General features: G+C 43.7%; 1 protein-coding gene across 1 annotated transcript in view; it reads left to right on the forward strand.

Moving 5' to 3' along the window:
- LOC128657391 (oocyte zinc finger protein XlCOF6.1-like) overlaps positions 1 to 15,489 on the forward strand; it is a 263,445-nt gene that overhangs the window by 189,309 nt on the left and 58,647 nt on the right. The gene's annotated exons all lie outside the window — the stretch shown is intronic.

The following is a 15,489-nucleotide window of genomic DNA, read 5'->3' on the forward strand; positions in this document are numbered from 1 at the left end:
CTCCTTGTCGGTGAATACGGCTGTTTGATCCCTTTCTTTAGTAAGGGGTTTGTTGTTGGGAGACGGTCGGCCGGTAAATGGTGTCTCTTGGAGGCTGTTGGCTCAGTCGAGTCTAGTTCCTGCGGTCTCTAGCAAGGCTTATGGTCTATCTGTGGATCTGTGTCCTTGGGCTTTGTCCTTTTTCAAAAAATTTCTTGGCTTCGGCCTGGTGCCCTAAGAATGGGCCACCTTTTGTACCCTCCCTTTTTGGCATTCAGTGTCCTCTATAGCTTGGGTATTGTTTTCCCAAAAGTAATGAATGCAGCTGTGGACTCTTTCCGTTTATGAAGAGAAACATAAATTATGCTTACCTGATAATTTCCTCTTCTTCAGACGGAAAGAGTCCACAGCTCCCCACTCGAATGACTGGGGGAAGTGGGAGAGGTGGGAATGACTCCCCACCCGAATGACTGGGGGAAGTGGGAGAGGTATTTAAGCCTTTGGCTGGGCTTTCTTTGCCTCCTCCTGGTGGCCTTTTTCCGTCGGAAGAAAAGGAAGTTATCAGGTAAGCATAATTTATGTTTTTTGCTGCGACATGTGTGAGATGTGACTCTGGCAATGTGTGAACAGTCAGGTTTTTTCTTTCTTTTTGATTACTGCGCAGCCTGTTTTAGTTTGGCATGCTTTTTCTCGGCTGCAGGGGCGGTCCTGCATGGCACTCGGTTGCAGGAGACGAAAACAATTTCTCTGTGGGTCTGGGTCATAGGAGGTGGTAAGTGTCCCGGCCATTGGGGTATAAAGGTGCCATTTACGTTTTCTATAGTCCAATTAAAGGCGCAAGCTATGGAGGACTCTGATGCGTTAGAGAGTACTCCCTCTTTACCTAAATCTAATGCCAGTGTTTATTGTGAGGAGGCTTCGGTATATCCGCCTGCTCAATTACGTTCCACATGCCTTGATAAAATAGTGATATCTAAAAAGAACAAGTTGTTTAGTACCACTGAGCCGTCCACCTCTGAGGGCTCTCCTTCCCGCGAGGTGCGTTCCCTACAATCATCTCAAATTACACATGCAGCTCCCCAGTGCACTACTAATCCTCCTGTGGGAGGGGCCCTGTGGCCGCCAGATTTTGCTGATCAGTTGCAAATGGTGGTGTCTGCGGCCTTCAGTGCTTTACCTCGCCCTGCTAAGCGCAAGCGAAAGGTCAAACATTGCTATCCTTCCGAGGGGTCATCTACTCCGTTGGATGTCTCTGAAACTAGATTATCCGCTGATGCAGAGGACTCCGATACTTCGGAGGAATCTTTCTCTGGGTCGGAATCTGTGGCCCCTAAACCTCCGGCTGCAGAGGAACCAGACTTTAGGTTTAGGATGGAGCACTTACACCTTTTATTAAGAGGTGTTGGCTACTCTAGAGGTTCCGGAACCAAAGTTACCAGAGGAACCTTCTATTCCTAAGCTTGATAAAGTTTATGAGGACAGGGTGGTGCCCCAGACATCCCTGGTTCCGTAAAGATGGTGAATATTATAAAGAATGAATGGGAGAGACTTGGTTCATCTTTCTCCCCTTCTTCTTTGTTTAAGAAATTGTTCCCGGTTCCTGATTCTCAGCTAGAATTGTGGGGATCTGTCCCTAAAGTGGATGGAGCTATCTCCACGCTTGCTAAGCACACCACTATCCCGCTTAAGGATATTTAGTTGTTAAAGGAACCCATGGATAAGAAAAAGACCAGGTTAAGAAAGATGTTTCAGCACACAGGGTTCGTATTTCAACCTGCATCGGCGGTTGCTGCGATGGTGGGAGCCGCTACCTATTGGTGTGACTCTCTGTCAGAGATGATTGAGGTGGAGATTCCCCTCGATTAGATACAGGAAAGAATTAAAGCCCTGAGGGTAGCTAATTCATTTATCTGTAATGCAAATATGCAGATTATTTGCTTGAATGCCAAGACATAAGGCTTTTCTGTTCTGGCCCAGAGGGCCCTGTGGTTGAATTCATGGTCTGCTGACATAACGTCCAAATCTAGATTGCTTTCCCTTCCATTTAAATGAAAGGGTGTTTTCGGTCCAGGTCTGGTATCTATCATATTCACGGTCACGGGGGGCAAGGGTGCCTTTCTACCGCAGGATAAAAAGAATAAACCTAAGGGTCCTAATTTTCGTCCCTTTCGTTTGGACAAGTCCTAACAAGAGCAGCCTGCCGCGAAGCCCGAGCAGTCCAAGCGAACTTGGAAACCATCTCAGTCTTGGAATAAAACCAAGCAGAGCAAAAAGCCCGCCGAGACGAAATCGGCATGAAGGGTCGGCCCCCGATCCGTCTCTGGATCTCGAAGGGTTCAGACTACCTCTTTTCACGGAGGCTTGGATGAGAGACCAGCAGGATCCTTGGGTTCTGGAGAATATTGCCCAGGGTTACAGGATGAGTTTCAAAACTCACCCTCCCAGGGGCAGATTCCTCTTGTCAAATCTATCGTCAAGACCAGAGAAATAAGATGCCTTTCTAGAGTGCGTGAGGGATCTTTCCTCTCTAGGGGTATTTGTACCGGTACTTCTAGCAAAAAGAGGTCTGGGGTACTATTCAAACCTTTTCGTGATCCCAATGAAGGAGGGCAGGTTTTGCCTAATTCTAGACCTTAAGTGTTTAACGAAATTTTGTCTGTCTCATCGTTCAAGATGGAGATGAAAATGTCTATTCTGCCCTTAGTTTAAGAGGGTTACACTTACCTTCATGTACCAGTACACAAGGATCACTTCAAGTTTCTAAGATTCGCTTTTCAGGACCAGCACCAGTTTGTAGCTCTCCCCTTCGGTCTGGCTACTGCTCCAAGAGTCTTTACGAAAATTCTGGGAGCTCTGCTCGCGGTGGCGAAATCCAGAGGTATTGCAGTAGCTCCTTATCTGGACGTCATCCTGATCCAGGCTCAGTCCTGCCGGCCCATTCAAGAGCTCTTCTACTTCGATCTCATGGATGGAAGATAAACTCAGGAAAAAAGTTCTCTGGTTCCCAGTACCAGAGTGGAGTTCCTTGGAACGATAATAGACTCCATATCCATGAAAATATTCCTGACAGACCAGAGACGTTGCAAAATTGCCTCAAGCTGCCTTGCCATTCAGTCCTCCTCAAGGCCATCTGTGGAGGTGATTGGGCTCATGGTATCCAGTATAGATGTCATTCTATTCGCCAGGCTCCATCTACCTCCTCTTTAGTTGTGCATGCTGAGGTAATGGAACGGTGATCACTCGGATCTATCCCAACAGATCTCTCTGGACAACCGGACGAGGGAATCCCTCTCTTGGTGGCTCTATCCAGATCAGCTGTCCCAGGAGACATCCTTACTGAGACCATCCTGGGTGATTGTGACTACGGACGTGAGCCCCTCAGGATGTGGAGCTTTTTGGGGTGCCAGGAAGGCACAGGGCAGGTAGAATCAGGAGGAATCGCTTCTTCCAATCAACATTCTGGAACTTCGAGCGATCTTCAACACTCTGAGGGCTTGGCCCCTTCTGGGGTTGTCCCAGTTCATCAGATTCCAGTCGGACAACATTACCTCAGTGGCTTACATCAACCATCAGGGGGGACAACTGGGAGGCGGATTTTCTCAGCAGACAATTGTTTCATCCGGGGGAATGGTCTCTTCACCCCAAAGTGTTTGCAGAGATTTGCAACAGATGGAGATAGATCTCATGGCGTTCAGACTCAACTTCAAGCTACCCAGGTACGGGTCGCGGTCCAGGGATCCCCAGGTAGAACTGATAGATGCCTTAGCAGTGCCTTGGGGATTCAACCTAGTCTACATATTTCCACCGTTACCACTTCTACCTCGAGTAGTGGCCCGGATCAAGCAGGAGCAAGCATCAACTATTCAGATTCCTCCGTCGTGGCCGCAGAGGATGTGGTTTGCAGATCTGGTGGGGATGTCATTGTCTCCTCAATGGAGGTTGCCCTGTCGCAGGTATCTGCTGGCACAGGGCCCCTTTGTACATCAAATTCTATATTCTCTGAGGCTGACTGTGCAGACATTGAACGCTTAGTCTTAGCCAGGAGAGGGTTTTCTGAGAGTGTGATTGATACTCTCATTCAGTCCAGGAAGCCGGTCACCTGATGCATCTATCATAAGATGTGGAGGACCTACTTTCTCTGGTTTGAGACTCATGGATATCCCTGGCATAAGGTCAGAGTATCCAGGATTCTTTCCTTCCTCCAGGACCGTTTGGAGAAGACACTTGCCGCCAGTTCGCTAAAGGGACAGATTTTAGCTGGTTGTTACACGAGAAGCTCGCTAAACTTCCTGATATACAGTCTTTTGTTCAGGCTCTATCCAGGATCAGGCTTGTATTTAGACATTCTGCTCCGCCCTTGGAGTTTGAATTCTTAGGGTTTTGCAGAAATCTCCGTTTGAGCCTATGCATTCTCTTGACATTAAGATACTGTCTTGTAAGGTTCTTTGTCTACTGGCTATTGCTTTGGCACGCAGAGTCTCTGAGTTGGCGGTCTTGCAATGTGAGCCTCCTTACCTGGTCTTTCATGCCGATAAGGCTGTCCTTTTGCACTGGGTTGGGTTTTCTCCCTAAGGTTGTGTCTGATCGCAACATTAATCAGGAGATTGTAGTTCCTTCCTTGTGTCCTAACCCTTCTTCAAAGGAACGGTTACTTCTTAACTTGGATGTGGAAGCGCAAAGGACAGAAGGTTTCTCCCACTTCCTTATCTTTTTGTCTGAGGAGCATGATCGCTTGGCTTATGAGACAGCGGTACATAAAGCCTCTTTAGAGGATTACAGCTCACTCAACTAGAGCTGTGGCTTCTTCTTGGGCCTTCAAGAATGAGGCCTCTATGGAGCAGATTTGTAAGGTGGCTACCTGGTCCTCCTTACATACTTTTACAAAGTTTTACAAATTTGATGTTTTTGCTTCGGCTGATGCGGCTTTTGGGAGAAAGGTTTTGCAGGCTGTGGTGCCCTCAGGCTCCCGTTTTTTTCCTTCAATGTCCTCTAGAGCTTGGGTATTTGTTTCCCACAAATAATGAATGAAGCCATAGACTCTCCTCATATTAAGATGGAAAACATACATTATGCTTACCTGATAATTTAATTTCCATCTGTACAAGGAGCGTCCACGGCCCCCACCCATTTCTCCGTTGGGCCGACCTAAATTTATTTTGGTTTTCTTCTGGCACCATTTATACCCTGATATTTGTCCTACTGTTTCTTGTTCCCTGGGGGATGAGGGGGAGGTATTTAAACCTTTGTCCGGGGGTGTCTTTGCCTGCTTCTGGTGGCCAGGTTCTGTATTCCCACAATTAATGAATGAAGCCGTGGACTCTCCTCCTACAGATGGAAATGAAATTATCAGGTAAGCATAATTTATGTTTTTGCCTTCAAATAAATGTATAAGTTTTTTGCAATATTTTCCTAAACTTAGTGAATTAAGTTCTGACCTTCAGCATAGTGACGTATCCTCTACTGATGGGGTCTCCTCTGATTCAGAGGATGCCACGTCAGAGACTGATATAGACAAAAAAAAATTATTTAAGTTATAATATATTCGTTCTCTCTTAAAGGAAGTTTTATTTACTTTGGGTATTGAGGTGTCTAAATCTCCTGATGATAAAGCTAGTAATTGTCTAAATTCTGTATTTCCTATTACTGACGCTATCTCTTATGTGATTGATAAAGAATGGTCTAAGTCTGGTAACTCTTTTAACCCTTCTTCTAATTTTATGAAATTGTATCCTTTACCTGTAGCAAAGGATCCTTTATATAGGAAGCTTAAATCTTATCCAAGAAGGGCATATTTACATTCTGGCTATATTTTTAGACTTGTTATATTTATGGCTGATGTTGCTGCTGTTTCTACTTTTTGGTTGGACAGTTTAGCACAGCAGTTGTCTTCAGATTCTGAATTATCTAACATTATTGTTTTACTTCAACATGCAAATCATTTTATTTGTGATGCTATATTTGATGTTAGGAAGATCAATGTCAAATCCATGTCTTTAGCCATTCTAATTAGAAGAGCTTTATGGCATAAATCTTGGAATACTGACATGGTGTATAAAACTAGATTATTATCTCTCTCTTTTCAAGGTAAAGATCTTTTTGGTTCACAATTGGATTCTATTATCTCTACTGTTACTGGGGGTAAGGGAGTTTTTCTGCCCCAAGACAAAAAAATCTAAGGGTAGATTTAAAGCTCCCAACCGTCTTTGTTTCTTTCGTCAGAATAGAGAACAGAAAACCACTCCTTCCCCTAAGGCCTCTGGCTCTAATTGGAGACCATCTCCGAATTGGAATAAATCCAAGCCTTGCCCCTAAACCTATATGACAGTGCGGCCCTCAAGCCATTTCTTCTGGTAGGGGGCAGACTAAACCTATTTCAAAGAGCTTGGACAGATTCTGTCCAAAATCAGTGAATTCAGAATATAATTTCTTAGGGGTGTCAAATAGGATTCAAAATAAGACTTCCTTTGGGAAGATTCTTTCTTACCCATGTAACAAAAAAAAAAGAAAACAGTAAAAGCTCAGGTCTATTCATTGTACCTATGAAGGAAAATTCTTTCAGACCTATTTTATAAGAGTCCCAACTTTCAAGATGGTGACTATAAGGACTATTCTGCCTTTTGTTCAGCAAGGTCACTTCATGTCCACAATAGACTTTCAGGACGCTTACCTTCACAATCCGATTCATCCAGATCACTATCGTTTTCTGAGATTCTCTTTTCTAAACAAGCATTACCAATATGTCGCTCTTCCGTTTGGCCTTCCAACAGCACCAAGAATATTCTTAATAGTTTTAGGTGCCCTTCTATCTGTAATCAGAGAGAAGGGAGCTGAAGTGTTTCCTTATTTGGACAATATCTTGGTACTAGCTCAATCTTTTCATTTAGAAGAATCTCACTAAACAACTAGTGTGGTTTCTTCAAAGACATGGTTGGAAGATCAATTTACAAAAGAGATTCAGTGTCCATGACTCTTTCTCTGACAGACCAGAGACAAATGAAGTTGGTTTTAGCTTGTCTAAACCTTCAGTCTCTATCATTCCCTTCAGTGGCTATGTGCATGGAAGTTTTAGGTCTCATGATTGCAGCATCGGACGCGATCCCCTTTGCTCGTTTTCATATTAGGCCTCTGCAGCTTTGTATGTTGCACCAATGGTGCAGGGATTATACTCTGATATCACAACTTATATACTTAAATCCCAACACTCAACTCTCTCTGACTTGGTGGTTAGACCATCACCTTATTGTTCAAGGAGCCTCCTTGGTTCGTCCTTCCTGGACTGTGATCTCAACAGATGCAAGTCTCTCAGGTTGGGGAGCTGTCTGGGGGTCTCTGACAGCACAAGGGGTTTGGAATCCTCAAGAGGCAAGGTTACCAATCAATATTTTATAACTCCGTGCTATTTTCAGAACTCTTCAGACATGGCCTCTAATGCAGAGGGAACTTTTCACTTGTTTTCAAACAGGCAGTATCACAACAGTGGCATATGTCAATCATCAAGGAGGGACTCGCAGTCCTTCAGCAATGTAGGAAGTATCTCCGATACTTTCTTGGACGGAATCCAACTGTTGTCAAATTTCTTCGATTCATATCCCAGGTGTAGACAGTTGGGAAGCGGATTATCTCAGCCGTCAGACTTTACATCCGGGGGAGTGGTCTCTCCATACAGATGTGTTTTTTCATCTTGTACAGATGTGGGGTCTTCCAGAAATAGATCTGATGGCCTCTAGTCTAAACAAGAAGCTTCCCAGATAACTTTCCAGGTCCAGGGATCCTCAGCTGGTGGATGCCTTAGCAGTTCCTTGGCTTTTACCAATCTGCTTATATTTTTCCTTCTTCCAAGGGTGATCTCCAAGATTGTAATGGAACAATCTAATGCGTTTCTGATAGCACCAGCATGGCCTCACAGGTTTTGGTATGCAGATCTTGTCCGGATGTCCAGTTGCCAGCCTTGGCCACTTCCTTTAAGGTCAGACCTTCTGTCTCAAGAGCCTTTTTTCCATCAGGATCTCAAATCTCTAAATTTGAAGGCCTGGAAATTGAACGCTTAGTGCTAAGTCATAGAAGTTTCTCTGACTCAGTTATTAGCAATATGATACAGGCTCGTGAGTCTGTTTCAAGGAAAATGTATCTTTGGGTTTGGAAAACCTATATTTCATGATGTTCCACTCATAATTATGATTGGCATTCTTTCAGAATTCCTAGGATTTTACAGTTTCTTCAGGATGGTTTGGATAAGGGTTCGTCTGCAAATACTTTGAAAGGTCAAATTTCTCCACTTTCTGGAGAAATTGCTAAACTTCCTGATATTCACTGTTTTGTTCAGGCTTTGATTTGTAATAAACCTGTTATTAAATCTATTTCTCCTCCTTGGAGTCTCAATTTGGTTTTGAAAATTTTACAGGCTCCTTCTTTTGAGCCTCTGCATTCTCTGGATATTAAATTACTTTCTTGGAAAGTGTTATTTCTTTTGGCTATCTTTTCTGCTAGAAGAGTTTCTGAATTGTCTGCTCTCTCTTGAGTTTCTACTTATCTGATTTCTCATCAAGCTAAAGCTGTTTTGTGGACTTCATTTAAATTTTTGCCTAAAGTTGTGAATTCTAACGACATTAATAGGGAAATTGTTGTTCCTTCCTTTTGTCCTAATCCTAAGAATACTCTTATACTCTTGAAAGGTCTTTGGTGGTTAGACCATCACCTTATTGTTCAAGGAGCCTGCTTGGTTCGTCCTTCTTTGGATGTGGTAAGAGCTTTGAAATATTATATTGAGGCTACTAAAGATTTCAGAAAGACTTCTAGTCTATTTGATATTTTTTCTGGCTCCAGGAAAAGGTCAGAAAGCCTCTGCCATTTATCTGGCATCTTGGTTGAAACTTTTTATTCACAAAGCTTATTTGGAAGTGGGGCAGTCTCCGCCTCAGATAATTACAGCTCATTTTACTAGATCAGTTGCCACTCCTTGGGCTTTCAAGAATGAAGCTTCAGTTGATCAAATTTGCAAAGCAGCAACTTGGTCTTCTTTGTGCATCTTGGGTTTTATATCCCATACGTCACTAGCTCATGGACTCTTGCCACTCTTGCCACTTACATGAAAGAAAAAAAAATTATGTAAGAACTTAAATTAATTTCTTTCATAGTGGCAAGAGTCCATGAGACCCACCCTATTTTTGTGGTTATGATTTTTTGTATACAGCACTTTATTTTTTCCAGTTCTTCTTTTTGTATGCTTTTAACTCCTTCTTTTACACCTCACCATTTGACTACACGTTAAACTAAGGTATGAGTGAGGTGGGAGGTGTATTTATAGGCATTTTGAGGTTTTGGAAACTTTGCCCCCTCCTGGTAGGATAGGAATGTATATCCCATACGTCACTAGCTCATGGACTCTTGCCACTATGAAAGAAATGAATTTATCAGTAAAGTTCTTACATAAATTATGTTTCTCCTGTTAAGTGTAGTCAGTCCACGGGTCATCCATTACTTATGGGATTATATCTCCTCCCTAACAGGAAGTGCAAGAGGATCACCCAAGCAGAGCTGCTATATAGCTCCTCCCCTCTACGTCATACCCAGTCATTCTCTTGCACCTAACTAATAGATAGGACGTGTGAGAGGACTGTGGTTGTTAAACTTAGTTTTTATTTCTTCAATCAAAAGTTTGTTATTTTAAACGGCACCGGAGTGTGTTGTTTCTTCTCAGGCAGCATTAGAAGAAGAATCTACCTGAGTTTGTGTATGATCTTAGCGGTCGTAACTAAGATCCACTTGCTGTTCTCGGCCATTCTGAGGAGTGAGGTAACTTCAGAACAGGGGATAGCAGGCAGGGCTCACCTGCAAGGAGGTATGTTGCAGTATATTATTTTCTAAGGAATGGAATTGACTGAGAAAATACTGCTAATACCGATGTAATGTAAGTGCAGCCTTAAATGCAGTAGTAGCGACTGGTATCAGGCTGATATGTATGTATGTATACACTGAGGTATTTCTGGGGAATGGAATTTCACTAAGAAAATACTGTATATATTTAAGTAATATTTGAGCCTCCACTGCAGTGAAAGCGACTAGCAGCAGGCTTATTAATAACATTTCATAATTTTATTTTTAAAACGTTTACTGGCATGTTAATCGTTTTTTTCTGAGGTACTTGGTGATAAAACTTTATGGGCATGATTTTTACCACATGGCTGTCGTTTGTTTCTGAATAAAATCAGTTTACTGAGCTTCCCCACTGTTGTAATATGAGTGGGAGGGGCCTATTTTAGCGCTTTTTTGCGCAGTAAAAATTTAGTCACAGTCTTCCTATTTCTTCCTCCATGATCCAGGACGTCTCTACAGAGCCCAGGGGTCTCCAAAACTAGTTTTGAGGGAGGTAATCACTCACAGCAGACCTGTGAGAGTGTGTTTTGACTGTGATAAAAACGTTAATATTAAATTGTTATCCGTTTTTGGGTACTAAGGGGTTAATCATCCATTTGCTGGTGGGTGCAATCCTTTGCTAACTTAATGCATTTACTGTGAAAATTTGGTTGCTATAACTAATTTGGTTCATTGTTATTTCAACTGTGACAGTTTTTTTTTTTTTTGTGCTTCTTAAAGGCACAGTAGCGTTTTTTATATTGCTTGTAAATTTATTTGAAAAGTATTTTCCAAGCTTGCTAGTCTCATTGCTAGTCTGTTTAAACATGTCTGACACAGATGAATCTCTTTGTTCAATATGTTTAAAGGCCAATGTGGAGCCCAATAGAAATTTGTGTACTAATTGCATTGATGCTACTTTAAATAAAAGCCAATCTGTACATGTAAAGAAAATTTCACCAGACAACGAGGGGGAAGTTATGCCGACTAACTCTCCTCACGTGTCAGTACCTTCGCCTCCCGCTCAGGAGGTGCGTGATATTGTGGCGCCAAGTACATCAGGGCGGCCCATACAAATCACTTTGCAAGACATGGCTAATGTTATGACTGAAGTACTATCTAAATTGCCAGAATTTAGGGGTAAACACGATCACTCTGGGGTAAGAACAGAGTGTGCTGATAATAATAGAGCCATGTCTGATACTGCGTCACAATTTGCAGAACATGAGGACGGAGAGCTTCATTCTGTGGGTGACGGATCTAATCCAAGTAAACTGGACTCAGACATTTCAAATTTTAAATTTAAGCTTGAGAACCTCCGTGTATTACTAGGGGAGGTATTAGCGGCTCTGAATGATTGTAACACGGTTGCAATTCCAGAGAAAATATGTAGGCTGGATAAATATTTTGCGGTACCGGCGTGTACTGACGTTTTTCCTATACCTAAAAGGCTTACAGAAATTGTTAACAAGGAGTGGGATAGACCCGGTGTGCCTTTTTCACCCCCTCCTATATTTAGAAAAATGTTTCCAATAGACGCCACCACACGGGACTTATGGCAGACGATCCCTAAGGTGGAGGGAGCAGTTTCTACTCTGGCTAAGCGCACCACTATCCCGGTGGAGGATAGCTGTGCTTTTTCAGATCCAATGGATAAAAAGTTAGAGGGTTACCTTAAGAAAATGTTTGTTCAGCAAGGTTTTATATTACAACCCCTTGCATGCATTGCGCCTCTCACGGCTGCGGCGGCATTCTGGTTTGAGTCTCTGGAAGAGACCCTTAGCACAGCTCCATTGGATGAGATTATAGACAAGCTTAAAGTCCTTAAGCTAGCTAATTCATTTATTTCTGATGCCGTAGTACACTTAACTAAACTTACGGCTAAGAACTCCGGATTCGCCATTCAAGCGCGTAGAGCGCTGTGGCTTAAATCCTGGTCAGCCGATGTGACTTCTAAATCTAAATTACTTAACATCCCTTTCAAAGGGCAGACATTATTCGGGCCCGGTTTGAAAGAAATTATCGCTGACATTACTGGAGGTAAGGGCCATGCCCTGCCTCAAGACAGGGCCAAACCAAGGGCTAAGCAGTCTAATTTTCGTGCCTTTCGTAACTTCAAGGCAGGAGCAGCATCAACTTCCTCCGCTCCAAGACAGGAAGGAACTGTTGCTCGCTACAGACAGGGCTGGAAACCTAACCAGTCCTGGAACAAGGGCAAGCAGGCCAGAAAACCTGCTGCTGCCCCTAAGACAGCATGAAGTGAGGGCCCCAGATCCGGAAACGGATCTAGTGGGGGGGCAGACTTTCTCTCTTCGCCCAGGCTTGGGCAAGAGATGTCCAGGATCCCTGGGCGTTAGAGATCATATCTCAGGGATATCTTCTGGACTTCAAAGCTTCTCCTCCAAAAGGGAGATTTCATCTTTCAAGGTTGTCAGCAAACCAGATAAAGAAAGAGGCGTTTCTACGCTGTGTACAAGACCTTTTACTAATGGGAGTGATCCACCCAGTTCCGCGGTCGGAACACGGACAAGGGTTTTACTCAAATCTGTTTGTGGTTCCCAAAAAATAGGGAACCTTCAGACCAATCTTGGACTTAAAGATCCTAAACAAATTCCTAAGAGTTCCATCGTTCAAAATGGAAACTATTCGGACCATCTTACCTATGATCCAAAAGGGTCAGTACATGACCACAGTGGATTTAAAGTATGCCTACCTTCACATACCGATTCACAAGGATCATTACCGGTATCTAAGGTTTGCCTTCCTAAACAGGCATTACCAGTTTGTAGCTCTTCCCTTCGGGTTAGCTACAGCTCCAAGAATCTTTACAAAGGTTCTGGGCTCTCTTCTGGCGGTACTAAGACCGCGAGGAATAGCGGTAGCTCCGTACCTAGACGACATTCTGATACAAGCGTCAAGTTTCCAAACTGCCAAGTCTCATACAGAGTTAGTTCTGGCATTTCTAAGGTCGCATGGGTGGAAGGTGAACGTAGAAAAGAGTTCTCTATTGCCACTCACAAGAGTTCCCTTCTTGGGGACTCTTATAGATTCTGTAGAAATGAAAATTTACCTGACAGAGGACAGGTTATCAAAACTTCTAAATGCTTGCCGTGTCCTTCATTCCATTCAACACCCGTCAGTGGCTCAATGCATGGAGGTAATCGGCTTAATGGTAGCGGCAATGGACATAGTACCTTTTGCACGCCTGCATCTCAGACCGCTGCAATTGTGCATGCTAAGTCAGTGGAATGGGGATTACTCAGATTTGTCCCCTATGCTAAATCTGGATCAAGAGACCAGAGATTCTCTTCTATGGTGGCTTTCTTGGCCACATCTGTCCAGGGGGATGCCCTTCAGCAGGCCAGATTGGACGATTGTGACAACAGACGCCAGCCTGCTAGGTTGGGGCGCTGTCTGGAATTCCCTGAAGGCTCAGGGATCATGGACTCAGGAGGAGAGACTCCTTCCAATAAACATTCTGGAATTAAGAGCAGTTTTAAATGCTCTTCTGGCTTGGCCTCAGTTAGCAACTCTGAGGTTCATCAGGTTTCAGTCGGACAACATCACGACTGTGGCTTACATCAACCATCAGGGAGGGACAAGGAGTTCCCTAGCGATGATGGAAGTCTCAAAGATAATTCGCTGGGCAGAGTCTCACTCTTGCCACCTGTCAGCGATCCACATCCCAGGCGTGGAGAACTGGGAGGCGGATTTCCTAAGTCGCCAGACTTTTCATCCGGGGGAGTGGGAACTTCATCCGGAGGTGTTTGCCCAACTGCTTCATCATTGGGGCAAACCAGATCTGGATCTCATGGCGTCTCGCCAGAACGCCAAGCTTCCTTGTTACGGATCCAGGTCCAGGGACCCGGGAGCGGTACTGATAGATGCTGTGACAGCACCTTGGGTTTTCAACATGGCTTATGTGTTTCCACCCTTCCCGATGCTTCCTTGATTGATTGCCAGGATCAAACAGGAGAGAGCATCGATGATTCTAATAGCGCCTGCGTGGCCACGCAGGACCTGGTATGCAGATCTAGTGAACATGTCGTCCTGTCCACCATGGTCTCTGCCTCTGAGACAGGACCTTCTGATTCAGGGTCCTTTCAAACATCCAAATCTAATTTCTCTGAGGCTGACTGCATGGAGATTGAACGCTTGATTCTATCAAAGCGGGGATTCTCGGAGTCAGTGATTGATACCTTAATACAGGCTAGGAAACCTGTTACCAGGAAAATTTACCATAAAATATGGCGTAAATACTTATATTGGTGCGAATCCAAGAGTTACTCATGGAGTAAGGTTAGGATTCCTAGGATATTGTCTTTTCTACAAGAAGGTTTAGAAAAGGGTTTATCTGCTAGTTCGTTAAAGGGACAGATCTCAGCTCTGTCTATCCTTTTACACAAACGTCTGTCAGAAGATCCAGACGTTCAGGCTTTTTGTCAGGCTTTGGCTAGGATTAAGCCTGTGTTTAAGACTGTTGCTCCGCCGTGGAGCTTAAACTTAGCTCTTAACGTTCTGTAAGGTGTTCCGTTTGAACCCCTTCATTCCATTGATATCAAGCTGTTATCTTGGAAAGTTCTGTTTTTAATGGCTATTTCCTCGGCTCGAAGAGTCTCTGAGTTATCGGCCTTACATTGTGATTCTCCTTATCTGATTTTTCATTCAGACAAGGTAGTCCTGCGTACTTAACCTGGGTTCTTACCTAAGGTAGTCACTAACAAGAATATCAATCAAGAGATTGTTGTTCCATCATTGTGCCCTAACCCTTCTTCAAAGAAGGAACGACTTCTGCACAATCTGGACGTCGTCCGTGCCCTGAAATTTTATTTGCAGGCAACTAAGGATTTTCGTCAAACTTCTTCCCTGTTTGTCGTTTATTCTGGACAGAGGAGAGGTCAAAAAGCTTCGGCTACCTCTCTCTCTTTTTGGCTTCGTAGCATAATACGTTTAGCATATGAGACTGCTGGACAGCAGCCTCCTGAAAGGATTACAGCTCATTCTACTAGAGCTGTGGCTTCCACTTGGGCCTTTAAGAATGAGGCCTCTGTTGAACAGATTTGCAAGGCTGCAACTTGGTCTTCACTTCACACTTTTTCAAAATTTTACAAATTTGACACTTTTGCTTCTTCGGAGGCTGTTTTTGGGAGAAAGGTTCTACAGGCAGTGGTTCCTTCCGTGTAAAGATCCTGCCTTTCCCTCCCGTCATCCGTGTACTTTTAGCTTTGGTATTGGTATCCCATAAGTAATGGATGACCCGTGGACTGACTACACTTAACAGGAGAAAACATAATTTATGCTTACCTGATAAATTCCTTTCTCCTGTAGTGTAGTCAGTCCACGGCCCGCCCTGTTGTTTACGGCAGGTCTAAAATTTTTAAATTAAACTCCAGTCACCACTGCACCCTGTAGTTTCTCCTTTCTCGTTTGGTTTCGGTCGAAAGACTGGGTATGACGTAGAGGGGAGGAGCTATATAGCAGCTCTGCTTGGGTGATCCTCTTGCACTTCCTGTTAGGGAGGAGATATAATCCCATAAGTAATGGATGACCCGTGGACTGACTACACTACAGGAGAAAGGAATTTATCAGGTAAGCATAAATTATGTTTTTTACAGGTCTCTGTAAGGAGTGGCTTCCTTTCATACCGGGTGAGCTGCC

The sequence above is a fragment of the Bombina bombina genome, chromosome 4 (genome assembly GCF_027579735.1).
Source record: "Bombina bombina isolate aBomBom1 chromosome 4, aBomBom1.pri, whole genome shotgun sequence".
Lineage (NCBI taxonomy): Eukaryota > Metazoa > Chordata > Amphibia > Anura > Bombinatoridae > Bombina > Bombina bombina.